We start from the raw sequence: 21,592 nt of genomic DNA, 5'->3' as shown, positions 1-21,592 counted from the left end.
TGTGTTTGTCCACTAAATATTCAAATTGCCTCTTTAAGGAGCAGGAAACATTGCGCCCGTGCATGATCTGGTTACATTATTTCCCATTCTTCAGCCGCTCTTGACAGTGGCATCTGTACTTATTACCTTTCAGATTATCTGTCTGTCTGGAGGATTCCTGCATTGGGGGGGGGGGAGGCCATCTTTTCCTGGCTGCGTCCTATCGCTCCTCAATATCGCCTTCCTATTTATCTAAGAGCTGATCAGACATTCATGGGTTTTATTTTCCGAGACAGGTCTAGAAAACATGAAATGATTATTGTACACCAAAAAAACACTGCATCAAATTATTAATATAGGGCTGCCTGCAGACACGGATCATTATATAGATAAATATCTGAATGTAGATTGTGCTGTGTGTGATTCTTATTATACATGTGTGTGCATTGTTGTATATCTATGCATCTTCGTATGTATCTGTGTGAGTTATACTTTAGTATATATATATATATCTATATATATATACTGTTTGTGTGTTCGTATATATCAGCCTATGTTTTTAGCACATATGTGTATGTCATTTGTGTATCCTTGTAAGTGTCTGTTTTGTGCACTCTTTTTATTGTATGAGCTTACGTTTATTGTTATTAATATGTATTGTCTGTGTGCATTTTTATATATTATGCTTTTATTTTATATATATATATATGTTTGTGTACAAGAGATTTTTGCAAAGTTGTTTTCACAATGAAAATTTTGGCAAATAATTAATTTTTTACAAAAATATGCAAATGTTCATCCAAAAATTGATTGGGAATGCCTATTTCAACTCGTTTTCAGTTTTCATGTAATATTTGTTCCAAAAACTAATTAGGGGTATGATGAACACCCTTAACATTTGATAATAGCACAAAACAGCCTAGTGAAAGGTTTGGTGAAAGTTGTTACCATTCGGTCCTAAAAAAAATGATCAAACAATAAAAAAAAATAATAGAAAGGTTCAGTTTATAATAAATAAATATAAAATATAATAAATATAAAATAAATTCCTCAATTTTGCACATTCATGTGTACTTATATACCAGTTTATGTTCTTTTTTTGGTATGTTTGGTCAAATTTCTGTATGTTGTGTTTTTATTGTGCTGGTTGTTATGTGTTTTATGGTGTCTTTTGTATGTGTTTGATAGGTTGTCTATTTTGTTTGCTTTAATTACACTGCACATTGTTACCATTTCCGCCCACCCACAGTATATTCACCCAAATGTGCCTATTTTATGTGCCTTTGTGTTTGCTTTTGTGTTTATTATATAGGTTTATGTTGGTGGGGTTTATTCGGATTTTTATTGGGTGTTTATATGTGTTAAATGTGATGGTCTTCATATGCTTCACGGAGTGCCGAGTCAGTTTCTTTCCATATTGTACATACACATAAATATATACACTATATTACATTTTATATAGGTAATATATATATATATATATATATATATATATATATATATATATATTTATTTATTTATATTTATTTATATATATATATATATATATATATATATATATATATATATATATATATATATTTATCTTTTCATTGTATTTTCCACTTTGTATTTTGCTTACCGTCTATGAGATGAAACATCCAGCTCTCTTACAGGCAGATAATCTGTATATTTTTCTCTGTGCTTTGTATTAGTATAATGTTTCAGCTGCACATCCACTTATCAGGACATTAAGGGCTGTAAAAACCAAATTATAAATGAGAAGAGGAAAGAAAGGGAAGGATGAAAAGCCAGTAAAAGCAGAGAGAATGAGGAAAAGGAGGAATAAGCCAGAGAAAAAGGAGCAGCATCTGACCATTAGGCTGTTAATATTTTCTGCATATTATGATATATGATCCCATCTATCCCAGACAATAAGCTGCAAAGTTCTGTTGTGTAAATCAGAATGTTGGGGGAACAAATTGATGCTGTAATAGTGAGGGGTCAGGGGCATTTTCACCGGCTTCAACTATCCAATCATACCCCAAGATTGAGGGGTGAGATATTTGGGATAAATTCAGTAATTTGTACTTAACCTGGTCAGTTAGAATTATCCACTGCTAGAAAAGCAGGAAGGAAGGGTGGGAGGAAGGTGGGGGAGGTTATAGCATAACTGGTAAAATAGGATAATAAAGGAAGGAAGGAAGTAGGGAAGGAAAAAAAGAAAATGAAAAGAGGAGGAAAAATGGAGGGGGAGAAAGAAAGAAAGAAAGAAAGAAAGAAAAGAAAAGAAAAGAAAAGAAAGAAGGAAGGAAGGAAGGAAAGAAAGAAAGAAAGAAAGAAAGAAAGGTAAAGGAAGGGAAGAAAGGGAAAAGAACAGAAATGAAAAACAAAGGAAAGGAAATTAAAGGGAAAATAAAGGAAAGGGGAGAAAAAAAAGAAGGGGATTAAGGAAGAAAGAAGGACAGAAAAGAGGGGGGGGAGGAACAAAGGAAAAACAGGGATGGGAAAAGAAGGAAGAAAGGAAGAGAGATAGTGAGGGAGGAAGGGTAGGAAAGGAAGGGCAAAGGAGAGTGTAGGGAAAAGGAAGGAAAGGGAGAGGAAAAAGAAAAGGGTAGGGAAGGAAAGATATGGAAGGAGAGAAGGTGGGAGGTGGGTATGAATAAAGGAAAAGGAAGGGGGAAGACAGGGATAATAGAAGTAAGCAAGATACAGAGAGTGGGAGTACAAAAGCAATGAAGAGAGGGATGGTGGTAGAGAGGAAAGATGGAAAGACAGAAATACTTGTAATGTATGTTGCAGGACTGAAGATGACAAATTAGTTATACAGTATTTTATTAGATTGCTCCAAAAGCAATTAGACAAGACTTATTCTTTTCACACATTTGTCTAAGCCAGATGCTCAATTCAGTAATCTTGCAACAGTTTGTATTAATATCGGTACATCCAATTAATGAAACAGCAGAATGTAAATAATGTTTGCATGTGGTCATTAACCGGTGACAGGTGCAAAGCATTAGGGCTTCTGGCAGACTGTAGATGTCGGTCACAGTGAAATGTCAGGAAATGATCTATATATAACTGTAGGATATATTCAGGGTCATTAACTGAAATCACTACATAGAAACATTTCTGCATTTTCAACTAAAATTTTTTTTGCCGTATTGAATGATGCGCTTGAGTGAAGAAAACAAGACTTATAATAAAAAATGAAAATGTTCTCCCCTTCATACGGAAATCTGACGCAAACTTTGCAGTTATATGACCTAGGCATACAGGTGTTTCAATGGCTACATTGGATCCAATCCGCTCTGGAGCTTCTCAAAGGTTAAAGTAGATGAAAACCCTAAATAAATTACTTTTTATGTGTTTATTACAATCGAATAATTGTTTTTTTTTCACCATTTGTTTGCCCTTTGTTACATCTCTTGCCTTTGATCCCCTACAGTCTATTTGCTGCCATCTTGTTCTCCGGCAATGGCTGCATGGCATTTCTCAGCGTGAGTTTTCCTAATGGTGACAACAATGGCCCATGCCTGTGCAAGGTGTATGTCTATGGCCCAATTTTTCGCATGACTGACGATTACATATTAATATTCTGTTATTTGATTGGCTTATCCCAAAATGCTGCACGCACATGCCCTTGTATATTTTTTTCCTGGATGGAAAAATTGGAATTCCAATCAGATTTATTGGATTTTGCATGCACAAGACAACCTTTGAACTTTTGATTGACATACTAATTGATATATTAGCCATTGCTTTCTAGAAAGATGAAGCCGTCGATGTTCAGGAATCATCCATGGTCACCATCTGCTTCTTGATGACCAAGATCATGGTTCAGTGATGGCACAATTGTGTAAATTCAACATTCAATACAATTGTGTAAGTGTTACAAATGTGCAGTCTGGGGTGGTTACTGGAGCACTTAGAAAATGCTTTCTCCTGTCTGCAACAGAATAATGACTGCATCTCAGGCTAGAGTCACTGATTGGAGCAAAATGATGGCTTTTTATAAGGGAGATCTTTTGTAAAATGTGATACTGTAGATATATATTCAGGAACAGTTTGGGAATATGGCCAACTGTGCAATAACCCAGCACCCCTTCTTTTCCAGGGCCCCATTTGGCAAGGGTACAGGGAGCCCACATATTTGCCCATTTAGTTTTAAACAATCCTTGCATCTATTGGGCCTGATTTATTAAACTGTCCAAGACTGGAGAGGGATAGACTATCATGGATGAACCTGGGTAAACCTGGTCCCGGACCTAAAACAGTTGCCAAATAAAAGTAAATAATTTTAAGAAATATCTTCCACATTTGCTGGATCACCCAGGTTCTCCCATGATAGTCTATCTTCTCCAGTCTTGGAGAGCTTTAATAATTCAGGCCCATTGTGATACATCAGTTTCCATGCAGACTTGTACCAAGACTGACAGGTCTACTTTACACCTTGGAGTCACCTGCCACCTAATCACGGGTTGTACTCTTCTCTTCCTCCTTGCGATTAGTAACAACGTATCGTTCTAAATAAACAGGCATTAAAACTTTTATCAGCCGAGGAGAGACTTGTCTCATTTGAGATGCATGACAGAACCACTTCAGAGGTCTTTTGGCAGCCGTCTCAGTAGGGGATACACAAAGCTCCTGTAATGGGTTTGAATGGCAGTTAACGCCGAATAAGCTGCGATTCCAGAGGTTTGTGAATCCGCCCTTTGGGGACGATTTATCAAGCTTCATTACTGGCTGGCGCGGCCATTGTTACTGTAATTCCCGTTGACTTGAGTTGGCGTTGTGCACGGAGCAGCAATAGACACCGATAACAGCACAGTCGGATATAGACGTCCGAGCTTGGGAGGTTAGTGTGCCCCTGGGCCCTTTTTTTTCCAATCGCGGGGAATTCTGCACGACTTCTGACATACTATCTGCCCCCAGCGTCACATCTGCTTTACTAAGAATTCCAGGCAGAGTATCCACAACTAGAAATGCAGGGAAGGCCCCACTTCTTAAAGCAAATGTCAAACCAAAAACACAAATGGCATGCATTGCAGCTTCCCAGTCATCAGATGTGGCAGCTGCATTCATTTTCTTTTTTTTTTTCATCTGGTGGTCCAGCCAGTTACACATTCTGTCCCGGGGTGACAATGCTCACTCATAGTCCTATATTTGTAGAGGGGTAGCATCGTCGCCTCTCCTAATTTAAGCCCCATACAGACTTCAGATGGAATGGATCTTTTGTGATCATTTCCAGTAACAGCTGAAAGAATGATTGCTGTACACACATTGCCATTCTGTTCTATGAGGAGCGGAGGGGGGAGGATGAGCAAGTGGCCTCCCCTCCATAGAAATGTACAGCGGTTGTTCCCAATCCGTTGTTCATTGGTTACCCTTGGCATAGAACAATGCTGAGAATCCCTTTACCAATGTCAGATTTTCGCCGGTGATGGGCATGACTGTTCTGGTGATGATCATTTGACGTGTGTACTATAGACCCATAAAACCACCTCATCATTATTACATGGAGGGAATGTTTAATAAATCACAGAAGATAGCTTGAGATTTTAGTTCAGTGCAAGGACTTTTGTCTAGTCAATAAATGAGACCTTAAATAAGCCTAAGTAAGAGGCAGGGGATGCCTAATTTGTACTGAAAGCCTTGTTCATGCAAGTGTGGTATTGCAACACGGAATGCATTGATGCTGTGTGTTGCCATTTATGGTTAATGGCACAATGAGTGCACTATGCAGTACAGCATGCATTACATTTGTACCCTGCATTGCACATTCCATTGCAAAGTAAATGACAACGCCTATACATTTAGTATATCCTATAAAGAAAATCATCCCTAAGGCCTTGTTCCAGCAATGGCGGGAACGAGTCCTGTAGCTCTTTGTAGACTTTTGGGAACATCAGTGAACCAATCAGAAATTGAGATTTTAAATAACCCTGCATAACCCATGACTATGACTGTAATTGGGATTTAAAGGCGTGAAATAGAAATGTTAGGTTAAAAATGTCTATAAAGAAGACCTAGAGTCCTAAAATAGACCTAGAATAGGTTATATTGGAATGAAAGGAGAAAGGGTTTGTGTAATCAGTATATGCATATGAATCATTTTTTTTCAATTTGTTGACCAACTGGCTGGTATTTATAGTTACAAATGCATCAATATTAAAGTATAACAGAACCAACTATTACACAGTGTACTAAAATAATGGGGAGGGGAAATCCTAATATACCACCAGGTTTTGCAGGCGTCCTTCTTCAGGGGATGTAGAACTCAAACTTGTTGGTTGTGCCATAAGAAGGATGCATTAGGGTAAGTTGGTATCAGTTGAAGCTTTTCTGTGGAACAATCATTCTATGGAGCTAAGGTTTCCAAATGGGATCAACCACAAGGGGGGTTGGCCGCTCTTATTCCTCATTCGTGGATTCAGAGTGACATATCCATTTGGAAAGGGGTCCAGTATTAGGCCCAGTTTCTTCTTGGTGTAAGAAAAAGGGGGGATTCCAATTGATAGGGTTATGAAGGGTACCTGGCTTCACAGCTGTATCTATGAAAATGTCTATCAATTATAAATGCAATTTAATTGCAATTAATCTTTGTACCAAACCCAAAACTTTCCTTTAAGCTGGAAGATGTCTGTGAAACAAAAGTGGTGGCTTGGGCAAAAATCCAAACATCCACATTTTTAAAATGGAAATATGGCACAGTTACAACATTACTGCAAATGACAATCTCTCCGATAATGAGCTGAAGTTCCTCTTTAACAATGTGACCCCCTCAACCCCCGCCCTGTAAACTCTCAGTGCTGTATATAGGATACCTACATGTTCTATGTCATAAATTAGCTGAAAGCAGTTGAAGAGTAATGAAATGACCAAGGACCAACTTTTATGACTTCTGGCTCATATTAGCTGACATTATAAAGTAAATGACAAAACAAATGGCAAACCTTCTGCTTGGTCTCATCCCCGCGGCACAGGAAGACCTCCCTTTAAATGCCGGGGGTGGCGCGTGTTTTATATACCCACCGTCCTTTCTGATGTGTGTTTGAAGGAATGCTGCTGTTTAACACATCATGAGTTTTAGAGCTGGCCTTTCTTCAGACTTGTACATTGTATCAGCTCATCTCTTGGACTCAAATTGACCATTCGGATTTTAAGAATGTGCATTAAAAGCTGCAGCAAATTGAAGCCTGTTTCATTTTCTGGCTAAAGGATGTCCAGTATCATCTCAACCATTTGTTTATTGGATTTTTGATCCAGATTTTCAGACCATTTTGTAGGCATTACGTAGGGTGGTATACATGCAAATACAGTCATCTAAGAAATGAGCACTTCTACGCAATGACATCCACTCATCAAGGCAGGGTGGACATTGGGACATGCAAAGTGTGCCACTGCATGAGGGCTCCAGATAATCCTCAGCCAACAGGGGCCCTCACAATGCACTACAAAGTCAGCTCAGTGGGGGTTGGGGTAACTCAAGTTAGTTTTGCACTGGTGGCTACTTTCACCATTGCATTAATGCATTTGCATATTTGCATCTCCTCCACAAATAGCTTATTGCTAGCGTTAAGCTTGCGGGTTCTTGAGAAGAGTACTCAGGCAGGGTGCTGTGATGTTTCAACAAAGCTATGTACAGCACTATTCCGGACCCTGCCACTAGCCATAAACTGCCTGCATTGCATAGAGAATAGGTAGGTTTTACTTATAAATTTAATTAGCATGTTGATGAAAGGGTAAAGCTGGCTTAGATTTAGGATCCAGAAGGGTAAAGGGCCGCATGTGGGTCCTCCACCTCCCCCATTCACTTAATTAAAAAACTATATACTTTTAATTTCATTTAGGTGTTCTGGTGTGGTCCAATGATATCCCAGCCTCTCCACTAGTAGCTGAATCTTTAAAATCCTTTAATAGTTAGCCTTAGGGTTGGGGGCTATGGATGTGGTTAACATATGTTTTAGCTTAAGAAACCTTAAAAAACCAAGGGCGGACACAAAGTGTGCCACTGAACCGGGACCCCAGACCCCCTTCATCTAATGGGGATCCACAGTCCCAGGTCAGTTGGGTGGGGAACTAGTCATTTCCACACAGGGGCTCAGTGTTGGCTACTTTTACCACTTTTCAAAGCCTACTGCAATCCAAACCTTTTTGATTTCTAGTTTTAGGTCCAGTCAATTACTGTCAGCTCTATGTTTTCCATATCCCTACTGGTAAGGTATTGGGTCCTCTGGGAAGGTCTTTGACCAAGTCCTATAGCTAAAACGGATGCAGTCAGAAACTGGCCTTGCTCTGTGACCAGATCTCTGGATTGAAAAATGGCTGAACAGAATTGGCAGACAAAAAAAAATCCCAAATTTGTATGTTAACTGTAGATGTATCTTCTCTTACACTTCTTCAAAGGTTATGTTTCAGCACAAATAGCCAACAAGGGGGCCCTGAGCAGAACTGACTTGGAACCCTCCCACCAAACTAACTTGAGGCTCATGTTGGCTCATGAGAATGGTCCAGGCTCCTCGGCCAGCAGTAACCTGTCTGCCCATGTTTCAAGGTGGAGTACAGATAAAGGGAGCATCGAGTGTTCGGTATGGGCTGAAATGTTCCAATAGAAAAAATAGCAACAAATGACCAACTGTTAACTGATTTTTTTTCTAACTGAAAGAATAAAAGTTTTTCAGGGCATGGAAATGTGGGCATTTATTACACATTCTGATATTAGTCTGTTGCTTCTGCAATGGCTCCACCAAAGTCACCACCATGGGTCCCAAGCTGAGGATCGAGCGACCCTTTAACATAGCAAGTGTTTAAAACTTTGCTAATCTCTGACAGTAAATACAATTTACAGAGCAGATTATTTTCCTGCCCTGTCTTACGGTATCAAATTTGTCAGGTTGTAAATGAGATGTGCCTAAGACGGGTGTCAGTTAATCAAGAAGCAGTTATGCGTTATCGCTATTTATGTGCGTAAAGCAGGAAAAAAAAATAAAAACGTTTTTAATCTACTTAAAAAATTGAGCATTGATGTCGATGTGCTTCGCCAACCTTTAAAGACTTTCTGTCTGTTTTTATTTTTTATTTTTTAGTCACAGAATTTATGGGACTCTAAATCTGCGATAATTTATTATCTTCAAAGGAGGAAAACCGATGAAGGAACTTACCACAAGGTGACATAAATACATTTTATTTTTGATTTTTCTGCAGCATTTCATTTTTTTTTTCTTCAGTTTCTTCCTTTTTAGTTAACTTCTTTTCTTCCATTTATTTTTACATCATAGCGTGCCATGCTGGACTAAAATTAACTGCAAATAAAGGCTGAGTTTACCCAAAAATGATAGTTCAGTATGTGGTAGATACAGGGAATGTACACTCTCTGACCATTTCTTCTACCACCGGAGATTCTATTGAGAGAGATCTCTGTACCCATGTCTACACAACTGCTGTGCCCATTATGATGGGCTCACACCAGTTCCAAGCTGGGTTTCTGGATCTGCACACTTGCTGTGCCCATAATAAGGGGTTCCCACAATTTCTGTGCGAAATTGAGTTCCTAATCTTTACACCTACTTTGATCATTACAAGTGGCTCCCGGCATCCTTGTGCTAGGTTCATGGGTCTATGCACTCAACGCTTGTACCAAGTTCCTGGGTGTGCATAGCCCATGTGTCCAATCTGACTGGCTTCCATCATCACTGCACTGGGTTCTTGGTTCTGCATGCCTGCTGTGGCCCATAATGAGGGGTTCCCACCATTTCTATGCTAAGTGTCTGAGTCTGCAACACTTTTTTGGTCAATATAAAGGGCTATCAGCATCTCCATGATGAGTTCTTGGGTCTGAATCCCTGCAGTGCTCCTAATGAGGGGTTCCCACAACCCTTGTACTGAATTTCTAGGTCTGCTTAGTTGATGTGTCCAATCTTGGGGACTTCCATTTTCAGTTCACTGAGTTCTTGGGTATGCATGCCTACTGTACCCATAACGAAGAGTGCCTACCATTTCTGCTCTGAGTTCCTGAGTGTTCATCCCTACTTTGGTCATTATGTGGGGTTATTGGCATCCTTTTGTTGAGTTCCTGGGTCTGGCTGTCTGCTGTACTCATATTAAGGGGTTCCGACAATCCTTGCACTGGGTTCCTGGTTCTACACACTTGCTTTGCCCATTATGAGGGTCTTCTGCCATTCCTGGGTCTGCATGCATGTTGTGTCCATAATGAAGGGTTCCAATGGCTGAAGAAGATCACCATGATCTTGGATGTCTGGTGTGGAGTCCATGGCAAAGATGGCGGTTTCCTAAGATGCGGCACAAGACCACAAGGACCACCGCAGCGTGGCTGCACAAAGGTAAGTCTATTCCATAATTGACAAACATACTGTGCATACTTGCTGATTATGGCAAAATCTCACCACCCACCATCAAGTTCAATTCCGCTTTAGGCAACCATAACCATATCTATGGTGGCAGGTAGTAGCTGCACCTCAAGAAGCTCAAGTCAAAAGAGGCCATTAGTGGGAGTAACTGGAGGAGGGTTTGAATAGATTTTGCATAATTTGGTTATGAATATGCTGATAGGTGAGGGGTTAAAAGCATGCTTGACTTCCTAAATTTTGGGTGAATTGACTGTTTGCATCATTTCCTACATCTAGGATCGTTCCCAAACAGAAGAAGGTCTTGGGTCAAGAAGCACAGCCCTACCCTGGGCATCCTATGGGAATGACACATTGATTTAATGAAACAGGAGAAAAGGGGGCATCCAGGGCACATTACCAATAAATGTTGCAGAACTCTAACAAAAATTGCCATGAAAAAATGATTATTTCATCTATTTTGATTAACTGACCCAACCAAATTTTGTGTCAAAATCCAGCATTTAGCAGCAATCTTTATTTATCACAATTCACATCTGCAAGAGGAGCTTAAAAATTGGAAGCCATACCAATTAGGACATTTTATCACATTAAAAAAAATCTAAAATGAAAAAGTTGGTAAGCTACCTGCTAACAACTGGTTTCTTACTTAATGACCAGAGTCAAGGCCAAAGCCAGTTAATGCTCCAGCTGTCCACTCATTAACGCCGGTAAAGACTGATTTTTAAAACGCTATTGCCGTTGCAAAATATTCTCTGAAGATTATACCAGCAATAGAGAGAAGGAAAAAAAAACTATATTAGTGGCTTCAGCCTCACTGTATGGCTGCGTTTGAAAAATTGGTCATTCCCAGACGGTCCATAACCTATTTTGCTACAGTCAAAGGCAAGTTGTGCTCGGCTGCCTTTATAGAAGCAGGCAATAAAAATATTGGCTGGGTTAAATTGTCAGTGTATTACGACATTAACCATTATTTCTCTGTATTTAATTTGGCTGTTTGCAGATTCTATGATTATTTAATGTGGAAGTTTCAGAGCTAACTCGGAAAATAGGGTTTGCTGCTGCTGGGAAACTACATGGGTAAATGGTGTTTTTCGTAGAATGCTGCAGTCAGATTGTGTTCTATTAAGATATATTTACATTAAATGGGCAACATTATTTCCTTTTGTAAATTATAAAGGCCTAGAGCCGGTTGGTAGTCGGCTCGGCGAATGTAGGCTTTACTGCAGCTTGGAGACGGATTCCGAAAAAGGTTTTTTCTTGTTTCAAAATAACATTTCTGTATGTTAATGCAGTTTAAGGGGAACTAAAGTTTGAATTTTAAAAATTTTAGATCAGTCAAGGCATTATTCATTCTTATATATGTTTATTTTTACCTGCCTGATTGCTCAGGTGAACTGTCCAAAACTCTTGGTTCCTGGTTCCCCTGCACTAGCTGGAACTGAATGAACTCCTATGCAGTCCCGTCATCCAGGCCCGGCCAATAAGGATGCCAGGCTCTTGACGGCAAGTGCTATTAGTGGGATTGGGTTCTGTTTTTAAGCGTGACTCCCAGTAAAATAAAAATATTATTTTTATTATTATTAAACAGGATTTATATAGCGCCAACATATTACACAGCGCTGTACAATAACTAGGGATTGCAAATGACAGACTAATACAGACAGTGATACAGGAGGAGAGGACCCTGCCCCGAAGAGCTTACAATCTAGTAGGTGGGGGAATTTCACATACAATAGGATGGGAGATATGTAGTGGTGGGAAGTAGTGACGGTTTCAAATGACAGAAAAAGACGGGTAGGCAAGTTTGAAAAAATAGTTTTGAGCGCTCTTTTAAATGAGCAGAAAGTAGAAGCAAGCCGAATAGGAAGAGGAAGACCATTCCAGAGAGTCGGGGCAGCTCTAGAGAAGTCTTGTATCCGTGCGTGTGATGAGGTTATGAGTGAGGAAGTCATTAGTAGGTCATCGGAGGAGCGGAGAGAGCGGCAGGGGGAGTATTTTTTAACCATGTCAGAAATGTAAGTGGGACAAAAACTGTGGAGGGATTTGAAGGCAAAGCACAAGAGCTTAAATTTGATTCTAAGGTGAAATGGAAGCCAATGGAGAGAACTACAAAGAGATGCAGCGGAAGAGGATCGGAAGGAAAGAATGGATGAGTCTGGCTGCAGCATTCATAATACATTGTAGAGGAGAGAGTCGGGATAGTGGAATACCAGAGAGGAGGAGGTTACAGTAGTCCAGACAAGAGATGATAAGAGCGTGTACAAGGAGTTTGGTGGTCTCAGGGGACAGGTAGGGGTGGATTTTGGAGATGTTGCGTAGGTGAAAGTGACAGGACCTGGAAATGTTCTGAATATGGGGGGTAAATGAGAGGGCCGAGTCAAAGGTGACACCAAGACAACGTGTCTGAGGGGAGGGCCGAATAACAGTGTTAGTAACAGTTAGATATATGTCAGGGGTCCCTCCACACCTGGCCTCGATTTGGTCCTACCTAACGGATGCTCGTCATCCCAGCACAACCAATCAATATGGCCAAAGATCATCTTTGGGAAGTAAAGTAGAAGGAAAATTGCAACAGAACCAGGAAAGGTGAGTAGTATGGATTTAGTTCTGCCTAAAATCAAACAGTGAGGCCAATGTGAATAGTGAACACAAAGCAGGTCACCAATGAAGCCTTTATTGAAGATCTTATTGCTCTTTGCTCCAATCACAAAGTCAACTTCAGAACTCCACATCTACATGCCAGATAATGAAATAATCTGACGTGAATACAATGGTCCTCCAACGTTGTACATCAATCCATCACTGCGGAATGAAATGACCAATTGGCACCACCAATTGGAAACGACCACCATTTACACCCATGGAGGAAAGTACAGTGGGATGCTGTTTGCTTGTCTTCCCCCACCGTCTACATTGAATAGAATGATGCTGTGTGTTTGTTTCTGGAAATGATAACGAAAGATTGTTTCCAACAACAATCATTTGACATCCAATGGATGTGTGCATGAGGCTTTACTCTACATGATGAGATGACAGAAGGCTAATACAAAGATTTTATATATATATATTCATATATATATGTATATGTGTGTGTGTCAAAATATCTATGTATATATGGGTGTGAGTCTGTAGTATAGTATAGTAGAGTGTAGTATTGCCTGGTGTTCAGTATTAAGAAGGTTTACCTGGCTCTTTGCCCCCCAGGGGGTAGCTTCAGCTTCCAATAAACATAAGGGTTGTTTCAGGCTCCTAAATCAAGCAGAAATATCTATTTATTGTATTAAATAGCATAAAAAGAAGTGTTTTACACATTAACAGACATCTGATCAGGTTTTATATGGGGTACTTGAGACACATTTACAGACACTCAGCTAAAGTGACGGTAAATTGGTGACTTGGTAAGCATTTGCCATACTAACAGTATAAAAAGTATATCTGTAAAAAACATACAATCAAATGAAAATAAGCAAATTTAGATTAATGAATTGAAAATAAGTGAAAGCATGGGCAGAGATATCTTTAGCCTTTGGATATCTGAATACTGAAACATAGGGGTTGATTTACTAAAAGAATGCAGATTTCCCACAGCAAAGTGAATTCTCCTCTTCCAAGGGATATTTTACGTTGCTTAGTGAATAAGTTGAAGCTCTGCTGACATTAACCATCCAATTACTTGCAAGGAAAAATTGGACATTAAGTTTTTTTTAGATATTCAAGCACAAGATACTTGTGACACCCGAGTTTCTGGATATGAAGCACTGATTATTGGGGTGTTGGTGCTGATCCTTTGGGGGCCTGGAGATAATTTTAAACTTAAAGAATCAACGACACTTGCAATATCTTGAAAACAAACAATATCATATGTGGACCCGGAATGTTCACATACTTACATTTAGATTTTAGGATAAAAAGAATACATGAAACAGTTAGGGGGGGGGGGGGGGGGCTCAATCAGCTCGGTTTTTTTGGGAACTCCAGAATAATAAAACATTGGCACTTGGTACTCCGAGAATAATGACACTATGACACTTGGATAGTTTGGATCCCAGTAAAAAATGACACTTGAACACTTGTGATTCTACAACATTGACTCACTAATATTTGGGGGTCCCAGTACATAATACTGCAATTGGGGGCACACCGATGCCCAGGATTCATGGAATAACAATACACTGACATTTGGGGCCAAAGGACGATAATATGCAACTTTAGGTGATCATAAACAATGACAAATTGACATTTGGGGCCAAAGAACAATTACAAATGGACATTTGGAGATGGAAATGGTAAGATGACTTTTTTGGGTCCATGGACAGTAACAGACTGACGATTTACTAGTAAAGAAAAGAAAGAAAGTCTTTTTTTGCATATTTAGGTACAGTTTACTTATAATGTAGTATTGCTACAGAGTACAGAATAATTTATATATTCCTAAATATATATATATTCATAAAGATTGTCCATTGTTTCAAATAAGTAGCATGTCTCGTCCAGATGTGTTTCGCCCTTTTGGGCTTCCCCGAGGATTGAGAGACTTGGTGTTGATATATGGACTAAAGAAACACTATGACAGTTAATTTCTAATGGCAGAGAGCCCCTGATGATAGTACTGAAATGGTTTGGACGATTTTTGCGTTAACTATTAGAAGGAGGCTTATCTAAAGAGGCTTATCCAAAGTGTCAGGTGATGTTGTTACTGAATGTTGGATACCCCTTTGTGAATGAGGAGTACCGTTAAATTGTTATGTTGTAGCCTTACAATTAATACTAATTGATATGCTTTAATTGGGAATTTGCGGAGTTATCATTCAACATTTTTCCTATAACCGACGTTAGACCTGTAATTTATTCTTCACTTGGTGTAAATGTAGAACACTTAGGAGATTTGGTGTATTTCACATAAGTTATGTTGCCTTGTCTGTGAAAGAACGCACAGGGTAATGCCTATGTTCTAAGTTGCTTGTCAGTTGCTGCCATTAGAAATTAACTGTCATCGTGTTTCTATAGTCCATATATCAGAACCAAATCTCTTAATGCCCTGAAGAAGCAAAAAAAGGGCGAAACGCGTTGAGAACGAGACATGCTACTTATTTGAAACAATGGACAATCTTTATGAAACTATATAATGTAATCTGTACTCTGTAGCAATACTATATTACAAGTAAACTGTACTTAAACATGCCAAAAAAGACTCTCTTTCGTTTCTTCTTTTTTTAAAGTGACAGACTGACACTTGGGTGGGGGCATATCATTGCAATGGAATTTTTTTTGATGCTTAGTAACTCACTGATATCTGGGGGTCTCTTCATAGGTGGCACATGGGGGTCTCGTTACTAGGGTAGTTTGACAATTGCTATCCAAGAGCAGTGACAAGTTGGGGAGTTTCATAGCCATGGCACTCGGATACTTGGGTTTCAAGGGCATTAGGTGTCTTTAAGGAATGGTAATATGACTTTTTGAGTCTAATGGCAGTGACACACTTACACTTGGGAATGTTGTAGCAAGGGTATTTTGACACTTAACATCCAAGGGCAGTGACAAACTGACACATTTATGACTTATACTGTAGCAATGGCATTATGACGATTTGGGTACAAGGGCAGTGACACACTGGTACTTAGGGGGTCTTTTAGCAATTGTAATATGATTTTATTGGGTTCAAGGAGAGTGACAAACTGACACTTGGGGGTCCCTTATCAGGGGAACTTGACATTTAACTGACATTTACCTTCCAAGGGCAGTGACAAACTGGTACTTAGGAATCTTACCAATGTCAAAGTGACTTTTTGGCTACAAGGGCACTGATACACTGGTACTTGGGGGTCTTATGGCAAGCGTTCAGTGACAATTCCCATCAAAGAGCAATAACACACTGACTTTTAAAAATTTCATAGCAATGGCACCCAGACACTTGGGGTCCAAGGGCATTGGCACACTGATACTTGGGGGTCTTTTAGCAATTGCAATATGATTTTTTGGGTTCAAAGAGATTGACAAACTGACACTTGGGGATCCCTTAGCAAGGGAACGTTGACATTTAACATCCAAGGGCAGTGACACACTGGTACTTAGGAATCTTACCAATGGCAAAGTGACTTTTTGGATACAATGGCACTGATACACTGGTACTTGGGGGTCTCATAGCAAGGATTCGGTGACAATTACCATCAAAGAGCAATGACACACTGACTGAAATTACATAGCAATGGCTCCCATGCATTTGAGGTCCAAAGGTATGGACACACTGATACATCTGGGTCTCATACCAAGGCAATATGACTTTTTGAGTCAATGGGCAGTGACAGACTGGCACTCATAGGGACGTCATAACAGGAGTACCTAACATGCAAGGGCAGTGACAAACTGACATGTTTGGGTCTTATAGCAATCACAGTATGACAATTTGGGTCCAAGACAAACTGGCACCTGATAATCTTTTATCAATTGAAGTGACACACTGGCACTTAGGGAGTCTCAAAGCAATGGCATCATGACAATTTGGGTCCTAACGTAGTGACGCACTGACACTTCTGTGTTACATATAGAATTGTGATAATTTGGGTCCAGGTATTGACGCGCTGACACATGGGGCACTCATAGCAATGGCACTTTGACGCCTAATGCCCAAGAGCATTAACACCTGCGAAAACATTGGCGCACTCAGCACCTTTTCCAAATTGCATCGTGCCGTTAAGAAAACAGAAAAAATGTTTTAAGTGACTCTCCATAAATATTTAAACTTCTTTTTAAAACATGAATTACTTATCTTTTAATATAAACCTTTTTTTTTTCCTGCTGGGACCGATGACAAATAAAAAAAACTGCATTTGTTATTTTTTTTCCTTGTCAATCTGGTCAACTCTATCTCATATATATCAGCCTCTAAACAAACACCATCAAATATTCAGAAACCGTTCCATTGTTCTGCGTCGCCGTATATTTTCCGACAATAAATTGAAATTCGCTCTTTTACATGATCTTCATAGACTTGGCAAGCGGGCTAGAAAAAAAATTACAGATACAATAAATAATTTGTATTTACATTTCTTTAGCTATGGTAATATTGTACTTTAAAAGGCATGATAATAAATCAATATTATGTACTTCAATATAATGGTCTAATGCAATTTCATTTTTGAATATGACAATCATAGGAATAAAACTTTCTGGTGAAAGCAGAGGAACGAACAAATCATTCTGAAAATGAAACATTGAAATAGATTAGAATAAAATCTACCTCACTGTGTGCAAACGTAAGGAAAATTGTCAGCCTCGTTCTCATTACGGAGGATCACTGGCTGCTATTTGAATTTCTGGACATCCAATTAGCCTCTGACTTAGGGGACCCATAGACACAAGAGGAAGATCTGCTGTGTGCTGGACAGCGGTTTGTTTAAACAAGGTTTAATGACGCCAATGTTTCCAGGAGCACAGCAGACCCGGGATCATGGAGCTTCAATGACGGGTTTGTTAAACAGTACTTAAGGCATGCTAAAATGACGTGCAATAATATTGACTGGGGGGCCAATTTAGCATGTTCACTGTAAAGCAAAATATCAGATAAAAGCCAAATAGGAATAAAATAACAAAACCAACTTTAATTTAAATATTTACCCTGCAGTACCTGTCTCTAACACTAGATGTCCTCAGTTCATTGGCCAGCTTAATTAAATCCAGAATTTTTGAGCCCAGGTTGCCCTTGATTCACCCCAGCTTCTGAATGGGCAATGTAGAAGAAGCAGCATAGTCATGAGTTCATTTCTCTGTCACTGTTCTTTCTCATTCTATTAGTATCCTTCTTTTTATTTGGCTTCTTGTATGGCTTCTCATTCCAGCCCTGCTGCACAGGGTCTATAGGAGGCTAAATCAGGCAAAATTCAGCTAATTACACTGCTTGTATTTATTAAACTAGATATAAATATTATTATTTGCAATGTATATCAGCCTATGCATCTAAATATTAGGGATTAGCGAGCGAGTTTTTAAAACTCGATCTCGCGGCGAATTCGGCTGTTCTCACTTACCAAAATTGTAAGCGAGATAGGCCGGTGTAAATTCGCTGATCGAGCCCGAATTTCAAAAAAAAAAAAAAAAAGATTGCGGGCTGCGCTGATTAATGAATGTAGCGCCGGCTGCATTCTTTGATCAGCTCAGTGTACGTTCCCACACTAGAGGTTAAATGGGTTACAAGTTTCCCCATTCAAAACATCCAGTGCTCTCTGATTGGCTGAGGAAAGCTTGCCACAGCCAATCAGAGAGCACTACAGGTTTTGAATGGGGATACCTGTCCCCATTTAACCTTTAGTTCCGGGGATCGCAAACAGGATTCCCAGAGCTGCAAGAATGGTTGCAGCTCTGAGAATCCACTGCGATCCCATGGCACTAGAGGTTAATTAACCTCTAGTGCCCAGAGATCACACTGGAACAGTGTGCGATCCCCGGGGCACTAGAGGTTAATTACCCTCTAGTGCCCTGGGGATTGCAAACAGGAGGATTCCCAGGGAATCCTGTGAATTCACTGTGAATCCTCCTGGTATATTTTCCCTGATCTTCTAATGGTTTCGCAAAATTGGTTCGCTGAAATTTCACGGAACCATCAGAAGTTCGAGGTTTGAAGCTCTCGCTCATCCCTACTAAATATCATCAAGAAGGGCTTAAAGTGGAACTAAACCCAGTTAATCATTCCCCATTGTATCACAGGTACTACCATCTTCTTCCCTATGCTCTCCTTGTTTCATTCTTTGGCCATATTGATGGGCTGGGCGGGGCAGGGGCAGGGGAGTTCATTTACTTCCAGCAGCTGCAGGGGATGCAGGGATGTAGTGGATGCCAGGGTGCCAGCATAAGTAGCCTAGTGAAATTGATAATTGAAAGACCCTATCAGGCAGGTAAGGATGCTTATTGCAGAAGGGATATCACTTGTCCTTTTCTGCAATGAAGCCCACATTTTTAAAGCAGAACTTTAGTTCCACTTTAAAGAGACTTTGTCACATCTAGCCATCCAGGGTAAAAGGCTTTGGTCTGCCCAGCTATGTAAATCTGATGTGTCCTGTGTACCAGTCTGTGCCTGCTGGACAATGTTGAAGTTAACAAGGGAGAGATAATGAGCACTGTCAAAATTTCTTCAATTTACTCTTTAGAAATGTCACCCAAGTCAGAGCTAAAAGTCACAGCGGGTCAACTTGATGAACATGATGGAGACAGAAAATTCTTTCATCAACCTTTATTCTTATTTAGAGAATTTGCCTAAACATCTTTGTGCACAAAAAACTTTAATTGTATTCTTCAAAAGCTGAAAAGGATATAAATCCACTTTGTGAGCACCAAATGCCTTTGTTAACCCAAATAGTGCCTTGTAGAAGTCATCACTGCGCTGTACATGGACAGTGACGGCACAAATGGCAGAGCGATCCATCATGGCCACCTACAACTGGTTGCTTGCAGGAGAAGAGGGGTGGATATGAGACCGGTCACCCTGCACAAAGAGAGAGAAAGCAGCAATGATTGGTCTTTGTATAGGAAGCTCCTGAGAAGTAACTCACTGGATTATTTCACAGATCAGGAAGACTGATAAAAGGGTGCCGAGACACCAATAGGATTACACATGGCTCCTGTATTTGCCCATTCTGGAGTTTGGGTCAAATATTTCAATATCCATGGATGCGATTATCATGGTGCACAGTATATTATTTATTAATGGAGATGTTCAGGAAATCCAGGAGATGTTATGGAACTCTTTGTTTGCAAGACCAAAAGAAATCTTGCCATAACTCTTAACAGTGTTGGAAAAGTTTGCAACCAAAAACTGAAAGGTTTTCAAAAGAAACCAGGAGAGGTGTCAACTTTCACCATAATCACCTTTGGAGCCAACTTATCTCTTCCATCAGTGGGCCTAATTAAAGCTCTCCAGGACTGGAGAAAATAGACTATTATGTGAGAACCTGGGATCCAGAAAACCTGCTATTAGTTGCCAAATGTCCTCAATCCTGGATCAGATCTATTCCAAATTTGCTTGATGACCCAGATTCCCATGGTAGTCTATCTTCTTTAGTCTTGGAGAGCTTTCATAAATCAGGCCCAATGTGTTAATGCATTTAACCTGGCCATAAGGAAAGATTTGTCCTGCACCTACAAGACCTCCTGGAGAACCTTTCTGCCCTCCATGGTCACAAATATGGTCCTGAAGCCAACCAGTGAGTAGCACAGCAGAACCTTTGCAGAAAAGAAGGTGTTTAACTCTCATTCCATTACATCGATAAGGATATTTCATGTTTTAGGATATTGGGTGGATAACCCAGCCTGATATTATATGGAGTTAAATATTCCAACCTGCATTAAGCTATTTCAGGCCTATTGGGTTTTATCCATTCAGTTGGCATAAAGGAACAATTTTCAGAGCTCCATTATTCCAAAATGAGAAATAATCTCCTTATTTAATGAAATGAGACACAAGGTACTCCTGTTCTAGGAAGGCTCCTTTTTGATTGACACCAACATAACTCTATGGTGGACTTGGAAGTGCTTTGTGAGAAGCTAAGATTTGCAGTTGTGTTCAGCTATGCATCTGTGCCAAAAAGCAAAATCAGTGCCCTCACTTTTCTCCCCCGCAAATAGAAAAAACAGCTTGGTCACTGTTCTACCTCCATCCTAGAACAATAATGAAATCAATAATTAGGTTCTATATTATCATACCAAAATCACTATAGTAATATCCAAGCCCAATCGTTTTACAAATGTTTCACCCCTCATACCTACATTGGACACTGCCGGGGCAGCAAAGGTGACTGTGTTACTGCTTTGTTGATCCCAGCCCCCTACCGGCATTTATTCTGCTTATTCTGAGAAGCATTTTATGCCTCATTGGTACCACCACTTAAACTGATAGACTGGATGTTTGCCTACAAAAAAAAAAATGTCAATTACCACTGCGATCGGTCCACTTCTGTTTAAACCATTCCTGCGTGTGAATTTATTTATTTTTTTAGCAGAAAATAAATATAGTTAGGCACCCGTAGGTGTGTTTCCAAAATTAGACAGAGTTGGAGCATGGAAACAGGAAATGCTGGGAACACATCAATTAAATATTTTTTACTGTTGAGAAGGAGAATTGCACACATTTGATCTGAGGGTGCATATGCTGAATTTGGCACCGAATCCAAGTACAAGCAAGAGGGAAGAAAGGGAACAGAAAATTCATATGCTAATGCAAATATATATATATATATGAGACATGCTATTATCTTACGCAAATGCAATGATTGATA

At 39.7% G+C, this 21,592-nt stretch overlaps 1 long non-coding RNA gene across 1 annotated transcript; it reads right to left on the bottom strand.

Annotated features, from left to right (window-relative positions):
• Window positions 1-203: 203 nt before the first annotated feature.
• LOC140337698 (uncharacterized) lies at window positions 204-14,081 on the bottom strand. The gene is made up of 3 exons (XR_011922121.1): window positions 13,514-14,081; window positions 1,601-1,716; window positions 204-277 (listed from the first exon to the last, which is right to left on the bottom strand). It is a non-coding gene; the product is annotated as an uncharacterized lncRNA (long non-coding RNA).
• Between the last annotated feature and the right edge of the window lie 7,511 nt (window positions 14,082-21,592).

The sequence above is a fragment of the Pyxicephalus adspersus genome, chromosome 9 (assembly GCF_032062135.1).
Source record: "Pyxicephalus adspersus chromosome 9, UCB_Pads_2.0, whole genome shotgun sequence".
Taxonomy (NCBI): Eukaryota; Metazoa; Chordata; class Amphibia; order Anura; family Pyxicephalidae; genus Pyxicephalus; species Pyxicephalus adspersus.
This window is presented reverse-complemented; position numbering and strand designations above follow the sequence as displayed.